This window comes from Myzus persicae, unplaced genomic scaffold, assembly GCF_001856785.1.
Source record: "Myzus persicae strain clone G006 unplaced genomic scaffold, MPER_G0061.0, whole genome shotgun sequence".
NCBI lineage: Eukaryota > Metazoa > Arthropoda > Insecta > Hemiptera > Aphididae > Myzus > Myzus persicae.
The window spans coordinates 216973-235027 of NW_019104378.1; the positions used below are offsets into that span (position 1 = coordinate 216973).

The 18055-nt window shown below is 27.8% G+C and overlaps 1 protein-coding gene across 1 annotated transcript in view; it reads right to left on the bottom strand.

Moving 5' to 3' along the window:
* The window catches only part of LOC111041747 (zwei Ig domain protein zig-8-like), a 251929-nt gene that overhangs the window by 45432 nt on the left and 188442 nt on the right, over nucleotides 1–18055 (bottom strand). The window lies entirely within an intron of this gene.

Sequence of the window (18055 nt, forward strand, 5' to 3'; positions counted from 1 at the left end):
GATTGTCATTATTTGTATGCAAATCACATGAATAAGGATGTATCCGATGCCTACGTACGATTTTAATATTCTATTTGATAATAAAAAATACCTTTTAAATTCATGTTATAAAAAATTGTTTTAATAGATAAATACGGATAAAGATGGAACTATAATATCAGTATTTTAAATATTATGATTTTTGATAAGAAAAAGTCATTGAAAAAATTATTACATTACTTATTTTTACTGAAATCAATTGTTTTTATACCTATAAACTGTTAAATTAAGAGATTTTAACTGTACAGTAGTTTATTAATTTTGAACTGCATAATGTAAAATATTGGCTATATCTACAATTACATTTTATGAAAATGTTATCTAAACTAAACTAGAAAAGAGAGTGCATGTTACCTTTGGATAAAAATGATAAATAATACTTTTTGTTAAATTTAATAAATTACACTTGTTTAGTCTTTGTCTATAAAAAAATGACTTAGGTATAGGTGTATGGGTTTATGTTTTCTACAATACTGACATTTTTTAATTTAATTAGTTCCATTTACAGTGTTGTACTAGACAGTGTCAAGTGCTTATATCCAACGAGATTTTCTTTCAGAAGATGATATGTTCAAAGAAATGCATCTGTAGGTACAACGTATATAAGAAATTTAATTCACAGTTGTATACGGGAAATTGAAACGTGTTATTTCTTTATTAAAAAAACTTAGTATTTTCTCGTTTTCGTAAGTTATTTATACTAGCTTTGCACATTTATACGTATAGATGGTTTCATGAAATATTTTTTAAACCTCTATAAAATTAAATCCAAAGGTTATTTTCAAATCAAGATGGTAAAAAGAAAATCGAATTAATTATACGACAAAGAAAACAACAAGAGCAATACTAATGTAATTTTCAAATTGGACAAACAATTAAAACAATTTAACAGTTTTTTTTTTAAATGTTATTTTTATCATTCTCATCGTTTTCGATTTTTAAACGATGTGATTAAATTAACGAAATCGCTAAAACGCGATTATAACGAAGCTCTCGATTATCGTTCCTGAAAAATCGGTTACAAAAATACTATACATACGAGACACTAGAATTTACATTATATGTTTTATACGCATAGATACATTTTACATTAGTTCATATTATATATGCGTAAAATAGTTATTCCGACAATGGCGGCCGACAAAACTACAGAAGTGCGCGAGCAGTTACTGTCGTAATGACATTAGGGCCACGACGGGCGAAAAGTGGTACAATATTATCCAAACCGACTGCAGGAGACGAGCTCGGAAAAGAGACCCTGACCCGAAGTCGACGACCACGAAGCACTGTTAATAATTATATTATTATAATATTTATACCATTATTATTGCGATTTCGTTATCCCACTGACTACCGAGACGGTCCGTCGTAGTACCGGCTTACGATAATAATATATGTATAAATAATTGAACGATTATTATACTCTGTGTTGGTGTAGCCTAAAATTATTGCGTTTGTCACACGCGCACGTTGATCGGACATAAACTATCGTTGTTAAACGGGCGGCGCCGATGAAGATTTAATAAAATATTTTTATTATGTCAAAGTAGGGCAAACGATAAGTCTAAATACCAGTGGTTCGACTGGTTATTTAACTATAATTATTATATACAATACTATTTTAAGGGTAAAGGACGATCTTGAATATGCGAAGTTGGCATAATATCCGGATAAAATATCGATAGCATCCGAATTCGAACACTTTTTTTACAGAAAGTATAACAAATATATACGATTAATGTAGTTTAAGATTTTAGATAATATCATCCGAGAGACAGTGGAGACACTGGCTTACGATAGAACTATATTATTATAAAATCAAGTAGGTAGGTAGGTAGGTACCTACGTATTACGTATAGCACATACTATTGTGTTACTGTTTTATTTATTGCGACGTGGAAGAATATTATTGTGAAGTTTTGTTCACTTATTTTAAAAGCGAGACATTCTCCACCGGTAAGTACAATGCGGAGTTCCTGATCAACATCCCGAGTGCTAGCTTTTACCCGAACTTTGGAAAAACGCCATAAAAATTCAATTATTATTTTTTTACTTTTGTAATTTCGTAATTGCTGCATTAAATCCTCTCGGGGTTGGTGGGGCGATAAAAAAAGATAAAGAAAAAATAATAAAATAACCGGCCAACCCTCGAGGCACGTGCTGCAGCATATTATTCGTCGCCGATTTAATACAGCATATATATATATATATTATATTGTATATACATGTCAGAACTGCGCGGTTTTGCACGAGAGTGACTACTGCGTGTGCATGTTCATACATGTATGCATCAACATTCAACACGCTTGGGAAAAAATCCTATTTGAAAATTCCATCGGGCCATGGCGCTAAAATCGAATGCGATAAACGCCGAAGCCATGTGTATATTACCCTATTATTATTACTATTATTATTATTATTATTATTATTATTATTACCATTACTATTACTATTACGACGACGACGGCTATTATATATAAGAGGCAAAAACCATCGCTTGTCTCGTAACACATTATACGGCGGCGGGGTTGCGGACTCAGCAGCCCTCCTGCTGCCATCGTCTCCGCCAGCGCGAGAGTGAGTGAGCTTGTATTTATTGGCAACGAGTTTTATGGCGTTTGTAAGTCTTCGGGCGGAGAGGTTTGAAAGAATGACGACGACGAGACACTAAATCTCCCCCTTGCGATACTGTGTGGGTAAACTCATGTGTGTGTGTGTGTGTGTGTGTGTGTGTGTGCGAGTGTGTGTGTGCGTATGTGAGCGCGTCTGTGAGCGCACGTCATGTGTGCAAGGTGTCGCGGTTGGGTCGCTAGATAAAACGGTCAACGGTTTTTTGGCAACTCACCACCGGAACCAGAGCCAACTTCCGGTGGAATCGGTGTGCGTAATGCGAGGACATCGAGAGACGTTGCCGCCACCGCCGAAATCAAACGATCATTATTATATAATCCCGCGACACCGTCAGCCGCACGGAGTAATAGATTTTAGACGGTTTTATAATATTATTATGACCTTCGGTGTCTTGACTCATAATATAGGTACCTACGTAAATAATAATAATGATAATGATAATGTAGGTACCTCGAAAAACATTGTTTTAACCCGCTTAGATTTTTCACCACGTAATTTCGCTTCGTCTAATCACGATTGGCCACCCGCCAGCGATTATAGTCGTGGTTAAACTATAATATACACTGTTACCGACCCTCCGCCCTTGTTTTCCTTATCGCAGTACGCCGATACGTGTTATTATTATTACAATAATAATTATTATTTAATTTTATATGACATATTATTAGGTATTGTCTTTGCTCCGTTTACATCGATCAATACTTAACGATTAGGTGTCACCCGATATTATAATATCATGGCTGTCAACGATTGTTGTGTTTATATTTGGTTATTGTTGCACGCTTTTGAAATGACAAACAATTATTTTATTCTAAGGAAATGAAATAATAAAACAATGTGTGTGAAAATAAAATCAAAATGTCATTTTTTATATTTTATTCATTAATTCCTATCATAAAGTATTATTGTTTCCGTTCAAATTCATAATATTTTCCTCTTGGTTTTGAAAGATTTAAACAACTATTTTTTTACAAATCTTTTCCTAGTCATTAATTTTTCCCTTTTATTAAGAAATCTTTTGTACCATGAGATAATATTTTTTTAAAAAGGTAGCCAGATACCTAATACTTTAGAAAAATTATATTGCCCCTTACATAATTTATGAATGTATAGTGTACAGTTTTTATTTATATTTTATTACCATTCATTACTTTTGAGTAAAAAATATATACTTTCTTTGCCTCACTATACACGGTTGTTGAAAAATTTTGATTTTTACGATAATTTCTGCACAGCTGACTACTCACGCATTCCCACATTTCTTCTCTCATTCAAACGTTTGCACGCTTACAATCATAGTATTTTTTTCCATATATTTACTGGTATGAATTTAAAAACCTTGTTTTGTGAATAATACGAAAACATGAAATTTATAAAACCTATCTGTGAACTAAGAGTTGTCTAGGTTGAGGACAAGATAACTACTACTGATGACCGAAACAATAAATAGTGTCGTACTGGTGCTCTGCTAAAAAATTACTAATGCCAAGGCAATGTTATCGACAACATAGTAACAAAATATCGTTTAAGATTGGCATAAATACAACCCCTGGCCAATTAGAAGCAACATATGCGTCTGGCTGATAGTATATAATACATAGAGGTGAGATTCCGGACGAGCATTTATTAGTATTCATTATTATACGCTTAGAAGATATTGATAAAGAGTGACACGACTGTCTGATTTATTAACTCATGACACCACCTTTGTCCGCTTCAAGCAACACTAACTATCTAGCAGTGAACAAACTAAGTTCCACAACTGGAAAATAACAGTAAACCGGTCTAAAACTACAGCTATTCTATTTTCAAACAAATCCTTAAATTACACCAATAAAAATAAATAACAAAGTAGTCAACTTTTCAGAACACTGTTAAATATTTAGGCGTCCAGATAGACAGAAATCTAAATTTTTCAAAGCATATTAAATAAATCATTAACAAAGAAAAAGCCGTACAATTTTCATTGTACCCAATAGCTAATTTAAAAAGCACTTTTTTCTTACTAACTAAAATATACCTATACACAATTTATATTTGACCAATCCTATCTTATACGGCACCAATCTGGGCATCTAAAATTTCCATCACAAACTGGAAAATAGAAGACATCGAGGAAAAGTTTTTAAGACACATTACAGGAAGTTAATGGTTCGTTAGAAATAAGAGGATACGTAGAATTCATCAAATATTCTAACCATACACGAAGAAAATATAAATTAGATATTAATATATATTAATATCGAAATTAACTCTATTACTAAAAATACAATTTTAATTTTACCATTCGAAAACATTAGAAATATTAGCCTAACATCATCAACAGAGCCAAGATTCAGTCCAGTATAATTTTAACCAAATAACTTATACATGACTAACAAACCACTTCTTTAAAACTTAAAGCTTGCTGGAGTGTGCCTGGCTCGAAACAATTAAATGGAAGACGATCATTTACCAGATTAATTCCATTCACAACCTTCAAGTGATTATAGCACAGTCTTAGAGGAGTTAAGGGTTTGGGAAACGGAATTTACTAGCATTGCAAAACGGCGCTACGATCACCATTCACAAATCAATCATTTGATGTATGTTTGTTCTTTATTGTTATCACCATGTTATTAGCTATTCATTTTATAACTATAATATACTCGTATTATAATATTTATTATTCATTTTTGATTATAATATTAAAATATTTAATGTGCACTATTCTCAATACGCATTGGGTTTGTTCCATAATAAATAAATATAAATGATTTTATTAATAGATAATTCAATATGAAATTTGTATTTCACGATTTACAGAATATTATCCCATAATATATATTCAATAGGTATAAGAAGTTTTTTTTCGTAATACTGTACAACGTTTGCTTTAAAATTGAGTTTCTATCTTGTGTGAATTATTAGTATAAAATCATGAATGGATTATTCAGAATATAAAGGACATTTTAATGAAATGCAAGTGATAATTTTGTATAGGTACTAAATGGGTACAAGATACACAATCAATGGTGTAGGTACAGTGGTACACAGCTTTTCTAAGTAGGTCAATCTGAAATTGTAATTTTTATATTGTGTAATTTTGTTGTCTGTCTATTTTTTAGAGTTGTAATGAATACCTATAATTAATCAAACTACCAATTAGGTAGGTACATTTTTAATTATACAATATGAGAAATAAAGCCGAAAATATTCGTTATTTTTGAGTAAAAAAAATAGATAATTAATTGTTTGTACTTATTAATGTTTTTAATGCTTACGTTTTTTTTAGAAAATTAGCTCATACTCTTATGTCTACTGTTAAGAAGATATTGCATTTTATTAAATCAACAAATTATCTGCCAGACAATTATTTTTTGTTGGACATTTTCTACTTGTAAAATTATGTTTGTATTAATGTTTAGTTATATTGATTCAGTACGTTTAAGATAAAAATAAAAGCTCAATTCAAAGTTTTTAACTAAACTATATTGTGATAAACTAAAAATAACATGGGTAAGTTGTATTATATTATGTTTACAAAAAAAAAATAATATCTGTCGAATCTTTGTGGAAGTTATTAAAGTATATAATAATGGTTTGTGTGTACCAAAAATAAGGAACATACCAAATAAAGTTCAATAGTTATCTGTATAAAAATGATTGCTGCAAATTATTTTTCAGAATATGTCTTAAGATTACGAAATGTTTTTAAGGTACCATCAGAAATAAAATAGTAGTTATTAAATTGCATTTTCCCATTAAAAATCTTCATAAACATGAAAATAATATTATTATTTGTTGATGTAGTCAACAATAAAATGTAAACATATTATATTTTGTAAGCCCAAACTTAATAGTTGTATTAGTAAAAAACTTCTTTAAAAAACAACTATTAGAAAAGTAAGGTCATATGGTATCTAATAATATGAGGCCCTGTAGAACCTGTGAACATCTGTTTGGATAATACAAGTCCAGACAATATTAGCCTTATACAACTTGTTCAGCATAATATTGTCTCAAAATGTGTTAATATTGCATAATAGTACTCGACATATTATTATGCTGCCCAACACTTCGATTTAAAACTATGAACAGTTAAAAAATGTGAAAAAAATCATTATGAAAGAATTAATTTTTAAAATTAGCGAACCACATAAATCCTATAATTTACAACATGTTATCAAGTATCAACGGTATCAAAATACATCTACCGTCCAAATTCTAGAAAATAATATTAATGCTTAAGTCTTATACTGAATAATCTTCTCTTCATGTCTTTTATGTTATTGTTCTGTTTTTTTGTCAATGTTAGGTACTTTTTGTATAAAAATGTATTTTATGTTAAATAAATACATATAATATTTAATAATTTAACATACTTAAGTTTTCTTTTAATAAATAGAAATATTAATAACTATTATTATAGTGTTTGCTTTTTAAGGGTGTAAGTACAATAAGTAATGTTTGATTTTTACTGTTTAAATTGTTTACGTTTTTTTTTTATTTTTAACTAAGAAAAAGCCTCGATAGTGTGACCATTGGCTTGTTTTTTTTTTTAAATGACAATATGTTCTTTTATAATTTAAATGAAATTATACAATTCAAAGTCTTTCATAAAAAAAATTATTTTTTTTGATGGATTCTTCGTCGGGGCCCAGTTCGTCGTGAAGGTGTTCCGGTATGTTGTGTTTTTGTCAAGCCTCTTTTGTGTCTCTACATTCGGTAAGGATATGTTTGATATTTTTATAAGTTTTATCTATTTTATGCATAATGAATTTAATGTAATTTTAAATGCGAATTTTTAGATTACGTTTCCAAATATATAATAATTTAGAGCGTAATAAGTATTCTACATTGGTTCGTAATATTATTGTTTGATAAATAATTGATTTTTTTTTTTATTTGATTGACCTTTCAAAATAAAATAAATTCAAAATAAATAGTTTTTTTTTTCATAATTTCGGGATATTATGACCAAAGTTCAGATTTAAATGTATGTAGTATTATACTATTATCTACTATGCGATTAGCACTAATTATTAGTTTAAAAACATATTATTTTACTAACAAAGAGATTTAATAAAATAGTGTCTCATTAATGCGATTATAATTTTTTTTACCTGGTAGATTTATTCTTTAGGGCCGCTTTTATTGTACGCAAGTTTAACTAGATTGCTTTTATTAATATTGTTACTGTTATCATCATAAAACCTTTCTTTTCAGTAATCTTTAAAATATGCAAAGACGGGTTTCAAAGAAAATTAAATGTGCATTGTGTTCATTATGTTTTGAAAGAAAAAAAAATTGCTATTAATTTGGTTTGTCAATAAAATATGTAAACTGTTAAATATGCCTATGCACATTTCAAATACATTTGATCTTTTCTTTAAATATAAAATATTAATTATTCACTTTATAATAATTAATTTTGGTATAAGCTGTACTCATATTTATAGTGTACCTAATTTAATACAAAGTACAAACAAAATATTTTTCTGTTTATTTTATCAAAACATTAAAAACTTTTATGTTATTTTGTTTTCTTGTGTTATATAATTGGTATGGTAAACAGAAAAATACAGTTATGAGTATTGACATATAAAAATATTTTTAGATACAGTAACGGGATGGGAAGGGGTTGGCAAAATCTAAGGGATTGACTCTTGTCAAAACCCAGCCGAAGCCTCTTAGATATTACATAAAACAAAATAATAAAAATTTAAGATATATTTACAGTTACTTAAGTATATTTGTGCAACTTTTAGACAAAATAATTATAGTTAGAATAACACAATAACTTGATCCCTTTATTATACACTTACACCGACTTCTCTTCTCCACCAATAAAACTGTAGATTTTGATTTCGTTTTTTGACTCAATATCCAAATTAAAAATTTTTGTTGATAATTTATCAATTCAATTTTTAAGTTTTGTTATAATGCCATTTATTCATCTATAATACAATATATATATATATATATATATATATATATCAATGAACATTTTACACTTGGAATCAGAGTTGTTAATAAATAAAACAAATAAATAAATTGTTTGATTAGGTATAATGTTATAGCGAAATATGTCTTAGGAATACATATCTTGTCTTACCGATGAATCATAAATTCTAAAAATTCAAAATATTGTAGGTATATTATAGTATATACACATATTGTTTACACGGAAAATGATTCAAAAATTAATCCCTTAATGTTTAAAATATGAAATGTGAAAAGCATATTTTTTTTAAACGAAATTGTTTAATAATGTAATATTAAATCTTAAATTTAAATTCTTGGAACATTTTATAAAAATACGTATTAAAGTTAATCAGGAAATGTATTAAATATTTAAAATGCATAACATACAATAATAAAATATAAAGGTATTTAAAATTATTCAACGTCGGTATTATGAAAAACGTGATATCAGAACATTGATTTTAAAAACAGTAATATTATCTTCTAAGTACCGAGTATTATATAAATGGACATTTAATACTTTAGAATTTAAATCAAATGATTGTAGGTTTTTCGTTTTTTTCAAACATTCTTCAAGGGTATATTTAATAGTTTGAATATGATACTAAATATTTAATTTGTTTTATATTATAAAATACAGTTAAATCGTGGTAAATAACTTAAACATTTTTACTAATCGATCGTTTTAAATTTTGTTAAAATATCGTAGCATTTTGTTATTTGTTTTATTTTGTCGAAAATAAAAATTCAATGTTATAAGTATAATGTAGTTAAATGTATAATGGCTTAGTTTTTCATATTTCATTCAGTATTAATATTTTGTCACCACTCGCTAGTTGTAGAGCAATTGGAATTTTTAGCATTATTGCATATTTCAGTTAAATATTTATTATGTATTTATGTATGCATAATAATATCCTATAAAATGCTTCACATGCATGACATTTAATTCATAGATAGAAATTATATTTTATACATCTGAATATTTGTGGGTTTTCATCATATTAATATGATGTGTTATAAGTTATAACTTAAAATAAATACATATTATAATGAAATATAATATACATATTAATAGTGCTTTTAAGATATAACGAGAAGTTTTCATGGTTATTTTTCCTTTAAAAATAGTAAATTACTGAACTTAGTTATGTTTTATAAGATATTTGTATGTCACCTGTAATACATTTTATTTCCAATAAAAATAAACTTATTATATTAAGTAATTATATTATTAACTAAGTAACTATATAGGTATTTTAAAAGCTTATAAAATATTTATTTGTTTTACCTCCAATACTTTTACGCATATTAGTTCATATATCAATCCATTTTGAGTTTCATATTAGCATAGTACTCGGGACATAACGACATTACATGCATATAATTATGAGCTCTAGAATAAATTATCATTAGGATGCATACTGAAGCCAATTGTTAGTATGGAGGAGGTAGAAAACTATTGGTTTTATAATTTATTATTTTATGCTGATTACATTTTTTTAGGACATTGACAAATATGAGTTGCAAAAGTTTTATTTTATCGTATAATATGTATATTATTTTAATCGATCGAAATTCAAATAAATGAATATAAATGATAAATCGATTTAAAATCGACATAAAACCTTTTTTTGGAATTCCCCTAAAAGTTTTTGCCAAAACTGCCAAATATTCAACAGAAATTACTGAACAAAGACAGTAAAATGTATGACACAGAAGTTTTTAAAGTGAAAATTTTCATTGTTTAGAAAGTAAGTAATTTATTGCCCTAATAGTATAACAATTTGAAGGTCTTCATTAAATTGAGCTAGTTATGGACTTTTTCAGTTTTCTTTATTCTATATGATTGCTCATTAGTTTATAAATAATCAACAGTACAACCGGATGAGAGCAATATAGCACATAGTGCATTTGATATTTAATAATCTGAAAAGCATCACCCACAGCTCAGTCAAACTCTGATTTCGGGATAGTAGAGACGAAAATGTAACTAAAAAATACCATAGAGGTTTTATATTTAATTTTTTACTTTATTTTCAAGATGTTTTTAAAAATTATTTATATATGAACTTGTACTGTATTTTCCCTCTGCATTAGATAAAAAAAATTCCGGAAACATTTTAGTTGCAAAGCGAAATGAACACTTTAATATCACGCTGGTTCTACTTACGATACAACAGTTTGACACAAAAGATTTCGACAGATTGTTACTGCTTTGTAGGCGCTAAGTATTGTAAATTAAATAATGTAGGGTACATGGTATTTTTACTACATGTTTCTAAAAAATTGTTGCGATAGGGACGCTTTTGTTGTGAAAAAAAAAATGAAATGTTTTCATTTTGCAAAGAGTCACTGAATAGGTATAATAGGTATCTGGATTGCTGGATACGGTTTTTGCGGAACGTAATTGTATGTGCATACATTAAAATAATAATAATAATAGCGACGAAAAAATAATCCACCGCGTTCTTTGAACTATACGTTTAATGTGCAAACATTTAACACTCCGGTTTCGGGGTTATTTCATTTAGTGAGTAGAATGTATTTACAACACGCACATGTGTATGCCTCTGGCGGAGAAAAAAAGAACCGCCAACAGGACGATGTGATGACGAGGATAAGGGCATTCTGTATAACGGTTTCGCTTTTACATTATAGTATTATTATATATTCTCGGGTACGCAGAGGGCCGAAATCGCTAACAAACACACGCACACACTCACATAGTCCTCTCGTGTATGTAAGTATGTGAGTGGGACGGTCCCATCCCCCCCTGAAATTATGAGTCCCGCGGGAAATGAGCCGTGACCGGAGTGGTGCTCGCACACACGGACAAATATTCATCGTCGCTCTACTTTGGCGGTCGTGGATCCCAAAACGCGTTTTCGGGATTGTTCTGCCAAACTGAGAAGGCGGCAGCAGAGTCGGTCGGCGGTATCGGAGTATATTGCGACGGAGGGTTAAGTGTGATAAGGAATAGTGTGGTGGTGGGGGGGAGGGGGGTGTAAAAGCAGACGTACATCGGTCTCTGATCTACGATCCGAAGCACAGATTTATCACATCGTGCCGTGCCCCCGAGGCCGCAGTCCCACATCCATCCACCCTTCCACACCCATCATGGACCATTGAGTTTTTGTCCCGCAAGCAAGCGGCAGTTTTCGTCATGGGATTATATATTATAATATAATATAGTAGTATTCTCCGAGACCGATCCGCTCGAGGATCCACAGGTTTTCCACCCTTGATAAAATATATTCTACTCTCCTCGGTGTGGGTGAGCACATAAGAACGTGTCCTATCGCGCCTCGAGACTATAATTGCCAAGCCGTGACGTCTGTAAACACGATTGTTTTATACCTGAATCGCTTTTTCCGCCAACGCACGACAATGTTGGCCACACGTTTACAAAAATAAAACTAATTGCTTTTCTTTTTTTTTTTTCGTATTAATATCCACCACTTTCCTCTTCTATTTTCTCTTTCTCTATTCCTTATTTTTCGTATCTATATATTTTAATCGCGTCCACTTCGCGCATTGCGGTGACTCGGGAAACACAAACGACGTAACGGTGTTTCCTGTACGAGAAAAGAATACTGTTCGCCTATGCCGCGTTGATCTCCATCCACAATTTATATCGGCGACTCGAATGCATTTTCGAAATAAATCCTTTCTGAAAGATCGTAGAGATAATTTTGTTTGAACACCCATTATTATCCCTAATAAATTATTAACTTGTATACATTTCTTACGATCTCGTGAGACATAAACTTCCCACAAAATAGAACAAGAGTATTTCGTATAAAAATGTACAAATTGTGCTGTCCGTAAAGTTTACAATTTACGTTTAAGATTGTATTTTATATGTAATGCGTAATTTTTGATTGCAAATCAAGTGATTCTTACTTCAAGTTAATACTTAAAGACATCGTCATTTAACATGTTAATTATATAATTAAATATTCCATGAGTCACGGCTTTAAGTCATGATATTAAGTAACTATATAGTAGTAAGTATTTGTTTATTTTTAAAATAAATGTCGTATAATAAGAGGTGATAACTTCACAAATTAATAAAAGTGCATAGTAACAATACTGTTCAAATTGGATTTAAAACGAATCAAAATTTAAAACAAGAATTTACCTCAGGCTGTTTAATTTTTTAATTTATATTATTACATTATTTTTAGTTATTTTTAGTATGTGGGTTTTATATTCTTTATATAGGTACAAACTTAATATTTACAAAGTATTAAAAGATTATGATATTCAAAATATACTCGGTGTGTGGGATGTTTAAATTTAAAATTATTAAACTTGGTTACATCATTTATATGAAAATAAAAATATCGATACTTTTAGTCAGTTTAAGTTATAAGTTTATAACATAAGATGTTAAATAATTTACAAACACATCACTGAGTGATTATACATTTTGAATAATCCATATTTAATTGACTTTCTTACTTAAGACATACATTTATGTATATACCTATCTAAATATATATAAACTTCAGTATAATTTTATATTGATACATCTTTGTTGTGAGTTTATTATTTGTATACAATTTATAATATCGAAAATAAATGAATGCGTAATATTAATATCAGCATAGTTTAATGAAACTTATTGATAATATGTTATTTCCAATACAAGTCTAAACACAATTTTATAGTGCTTATAATCAATTGTGGTACCTAACTTATATACAAACTGCATTGCTTATATTATATTCAATACAATTATTATTACAAGAAAAATGTATTTCTTTTTTCTCACTTATCGATTACTTTAACACTAAAAACTAAATAAATCTCATTCTATGTATTAAAATTATTTTCGTTAAAAAAAGAGCCATCAATCAAAATTTCGTGCGCACCCTCTCTAGATATATAATCATTTTGCCCCAATTTAAATGACACTACAAGCACTTTCAAATATTGGGATAAATGAGTAATGAGTAAAATAAACGTGGTACTTTAAAGGAATATTATTGATATTTTGGAATTGAATCGTATTTGTCTGTCTATAATGGGTTGTAGGCTACAATGAACATAATAAATAACTCTGTTGAATAATGTTTTTTTAACTGTATTTCAAAAGAAATAACGTTTTTTTATCCACCATACATACATTTTTCTTTATATCGAACTTTATACCAAATTGCTCAAACAAGCAAAAAATAGCTATAAATGTCGATACAAAATAGTATAATAACAGTTTGGTATTTAAATTATTTTGAAAGAATGTTTTGGATGAATTAATTCTAGAAATGTCTTAAAATGTAAATTATATAATAATGATTATTGATTTACTTTAAAATTATTATATTTTTATCTAATGTATTTGATTTGAAATCACGGGAATAATATATTTCAATTTTATTATTATGTGAATGGGCCTTGAGTCCAAAAACTAAAGAAAGAACTATTATTATTGGATTATGTTCAACATTCAAAAATATCAAGTTGAAAATAATCCATCGATGAAAAAATAGTTAGGTACACTAAATAATTTTAAATGAATTAGTAGGTGACTGGTGATTATTTTTGGCAATGTACATGATACAAGAAAATATGCGAATAAGACAATAAAGTCTATTTCATTTACATATTTATATTATGTTCCAACAAATTTGAAACAAAAAAAATAATTATATAGGTGTTCAATGAGCTCACTTTATTCTGATAGGTAGTATGTGATATATTCTGTTATCGCCCCTGTAACTTAAACACCAAACCTAATAAAATGTATTAGCAACACATTTTTTACAGTAAAAGATGATTACTATGATATCAAACAATTTACACGTGTACGGTGTACCTTATAACGTATATTAATGATACATTAAACGTTTTCCACACGAAAAGCTGATATTTATTTTGTTTTTAAAATATCTATTTACTATGTTATATTTAATTAATTAAGTCGTATTTTTAGTTATTTAAGTATCTTGCTGAAAAAATGAATATTATAATACCCATAAACTCCGTATATACCATATATGAGTGGGAATTAGCTATTATTGATGAAATTTATCGTGATTGATTTGGTTGAAATAAATAAATACAAATAATAAATAAACATAACCTTAATATAAAGTGTATAATAAAATATAAAATATAAATAGGTATACTATTATAGTATTATACACATTTGATGAATAATCACTTAGACAGTACGTACAAATTAAAAATAATATTTTTTCTTGTATTATAGTATAATATGCCTGGGTTATTATTTTATTAAATATAGTTTATCAATAAAAAACCAATTATTAATGTTTGGATTTGGAATATGCTTGTATCACTATTACTATGAGTGAATAATCAAAATCTAAAAAGTCGAATAGTATCCTAATCAAATTTGAAAATACACTAAAATTTAAACAGCGATAGTGTTAATTAAAAGAAAAAACAAACAATGACCACAACAAAATATGCAGGTAATAATATGTTAGAAAGTTTCTTCGGTGTGAGTAATAATGTGCACCGTGTAACGTTAATATATTTTTATGCATTAATGGCCATATTTCATGATAAACTTATGTTTCTGTCGGTTAAAACGATGTTATTTTTTTGTTTACTGCAATTTTTTTTCAGAGTATCGTTGTGTAGACACGCATAATAATTCTTGACCCAGTTTTGGAACTCAGCCACAACGATCCGCAAGGACCAAATTGTTAATATTTATGGGAAATACCATATAAATGCTAAATACTGAATAATTGAAAACATATTGTAACATTATATATGATAAGGTTAATAGTTTAATACCACTCAATATTTTCGTTATGAAATGCACAAGTACAACTGTACGAGTCAATGTGTAGTATACATTTTTTAATTTTTCCATGGGACTAAACGATCAATACATTTTTCGTATAACAGGCTTAAGTGATAATATAATTAGGTTTAACATGGAGACTTGACGAGAGAATTCCGAGAAAACCCACCGATGACATTGATGGGTGTTGACTTGTGGTTCTAACCCTAAGGTTAGCTGGTTAGGTTAAAATATCAAACAGGGCTTAAAGTTAAAATTTTAATTTTAATTTCACACAAAGATATTGATTTTTTCTGATTTAAATTTAAAATAATATATTGATATTATAATTTTATGATTTTAATAATTTTGTATAATAAAGGATTAGTTATATTATAATACAATTTTATATCAATTTTGTATAATTATTTTTTTCGATTTAAAATTTAAATTTAACGTTTTTACCATTTTAATTCTGATTTCTAATTACCTACAAAAACCTGTCATCGTTCTCGTGGCAGCTTAAAGGGCCTTAAATTTAGTTATTTACACACAATAGGTACATATGGACTAGACAACATTATGGACCTATCGGCTATTGTTGATTTTTATAAATAATCTTTTTTTAAAAATTAGAATTGATTTGAATATTATTATAAAAAATATATAACGATTATTATTTTGGTTTTATGATTTAGTCATTGAATACAATTTTTTTCAATATACATTTTAAATATCATTATAAAAAAATATTTGATTTTGATATCACATTTTCATCGATAGCCCTAGTATATCAAGTCTCAACCAACATTTATTTTTAGGTCTTTTGAGTAGGTTTACGGTCATTGGTTTGGTAATCAGTTTTTGAATATTTGATATCGGTTTTTAGTATTTATTTTTTTTGGTCTTAGTTAAGTGTTTAATTAGGTAAAAAGAGAATAAAATGGGGTTTTTGTAACAAACGCCATTTTGTTTTTGGTTGTTTGTATTTTGTTTAGATTTGTTTTTTTTCCACAGCTCAACATTTAGATGCCGTATATATAAATTGGTTTAATAAGTGTTTTGTAAAGATTAGGTTTAGTATAAGGAGTGAAAGTTTTGTTTTTATGTTAAGAAGATATTTGAATATACTGAGATGAGAATTTAGTTTGAGTTTGGTGTTGTAGGTTAGATTAGGTCAATTGTACGTCGAAATGTTTTCCAATGAACTTTGTTTGATTTGGGGGAAATTGTTATGTTTGAGAATGCGAGTGACGTGGCTAGATTTACATTCAATATAAGTTTTTAAAATAATCTGAATCAATATCAATTTTGAACTATGAAATTTATATCTTAACATAAAACCATAATTTTTTTGCCAAAATAATTGTAATAATTGAATATCTAGATACTATAAATTTGTCAGTGTAAGATTTAAATGCTAATTAATTTTAGTCAAAATATTTTACTTAAACTGTTTAATTCTATACCTACTTAAAGATAGGTACAATTTGTTATGTCTAATATTCCTTTTATAGGGTAAAGAATTATAATAATACCTTATCTTAAATTATTATAAACTGTTTAAATTCAGAAGGCGTATAATCAAATATTATAAAATAATGTTAGACATTACATTTTGTACAGTTAATTTGATTGTGATATCGAATAATTATTACTGATTAGTTAAAAAAATAATATAATTTTGTATCTATTCAACTTATTTTTATCATAAATTATGCGAAATACAATGCATTGTAACGTGCTATGATTAATATAATTTATATAATATGAAAGTATGTTCAAAAGCGAGAACTTATTATAATAATTGAATTAATTCTCTTAACTTTATTATGTGATTTACATCATGGTAGCTAAAATAATTTATTCATATCAGGGTTGTACCTATGTAAGAAGTTTAATAATATACCTATTATAGAAGAATAAAGAAGGAATTTATTTGAAATTGTTTGAATCATTTTATTCACGCAGTAAGTCAGTATTTGGTAAATTTATTCTAATGGTCTGTAATAGAATTTCAATATTTTTTTTCATTATTGCATTTAAAAATGCATTTATAAATTAGACAACTTTTAAATGATCTTGTATATGAACTTACTTTTGTGAAATTAAAAAATGTATTATTTTACCATAATATTAATAATAATGATGATAATATGAATACTTAAAAGTATACTGTGTATTAATAGCAGATGTAGAGAGAACTCTTCTTGTTTCGTTTGCCATTGTTAGATGTGATATTAACTAACAAAGCAATCATTGAATTTCAAAAATAAATCTTAGAAGAACTATAAGTTATCTACTTGAAACTTTCTCAAGACACTTTAGACTCGAAAAAATCCTACCATAAAATTTTAATAAAAATGAAAATATCAATAAATAATTATATATAATATGTTATATATTTTTCCTAGAAATTAGAATCGAATGAAAATTATCTGAAATAAGATTTCGGAAATACAATTAATCTCGTTAAAAAGTCTTTATACTTTTAACATTTATTTATACTTTTTTTTCAAAAATTATTTCAACCTACTGAATAACTAATAAATAATTATTGTTTATAGCATAAATCATAAATATATTACACGATTCCTCTCGAAATAGAGGCAAAAATTTCGTCTCTGCTAAAAATCGTTGTTCGTATGCATA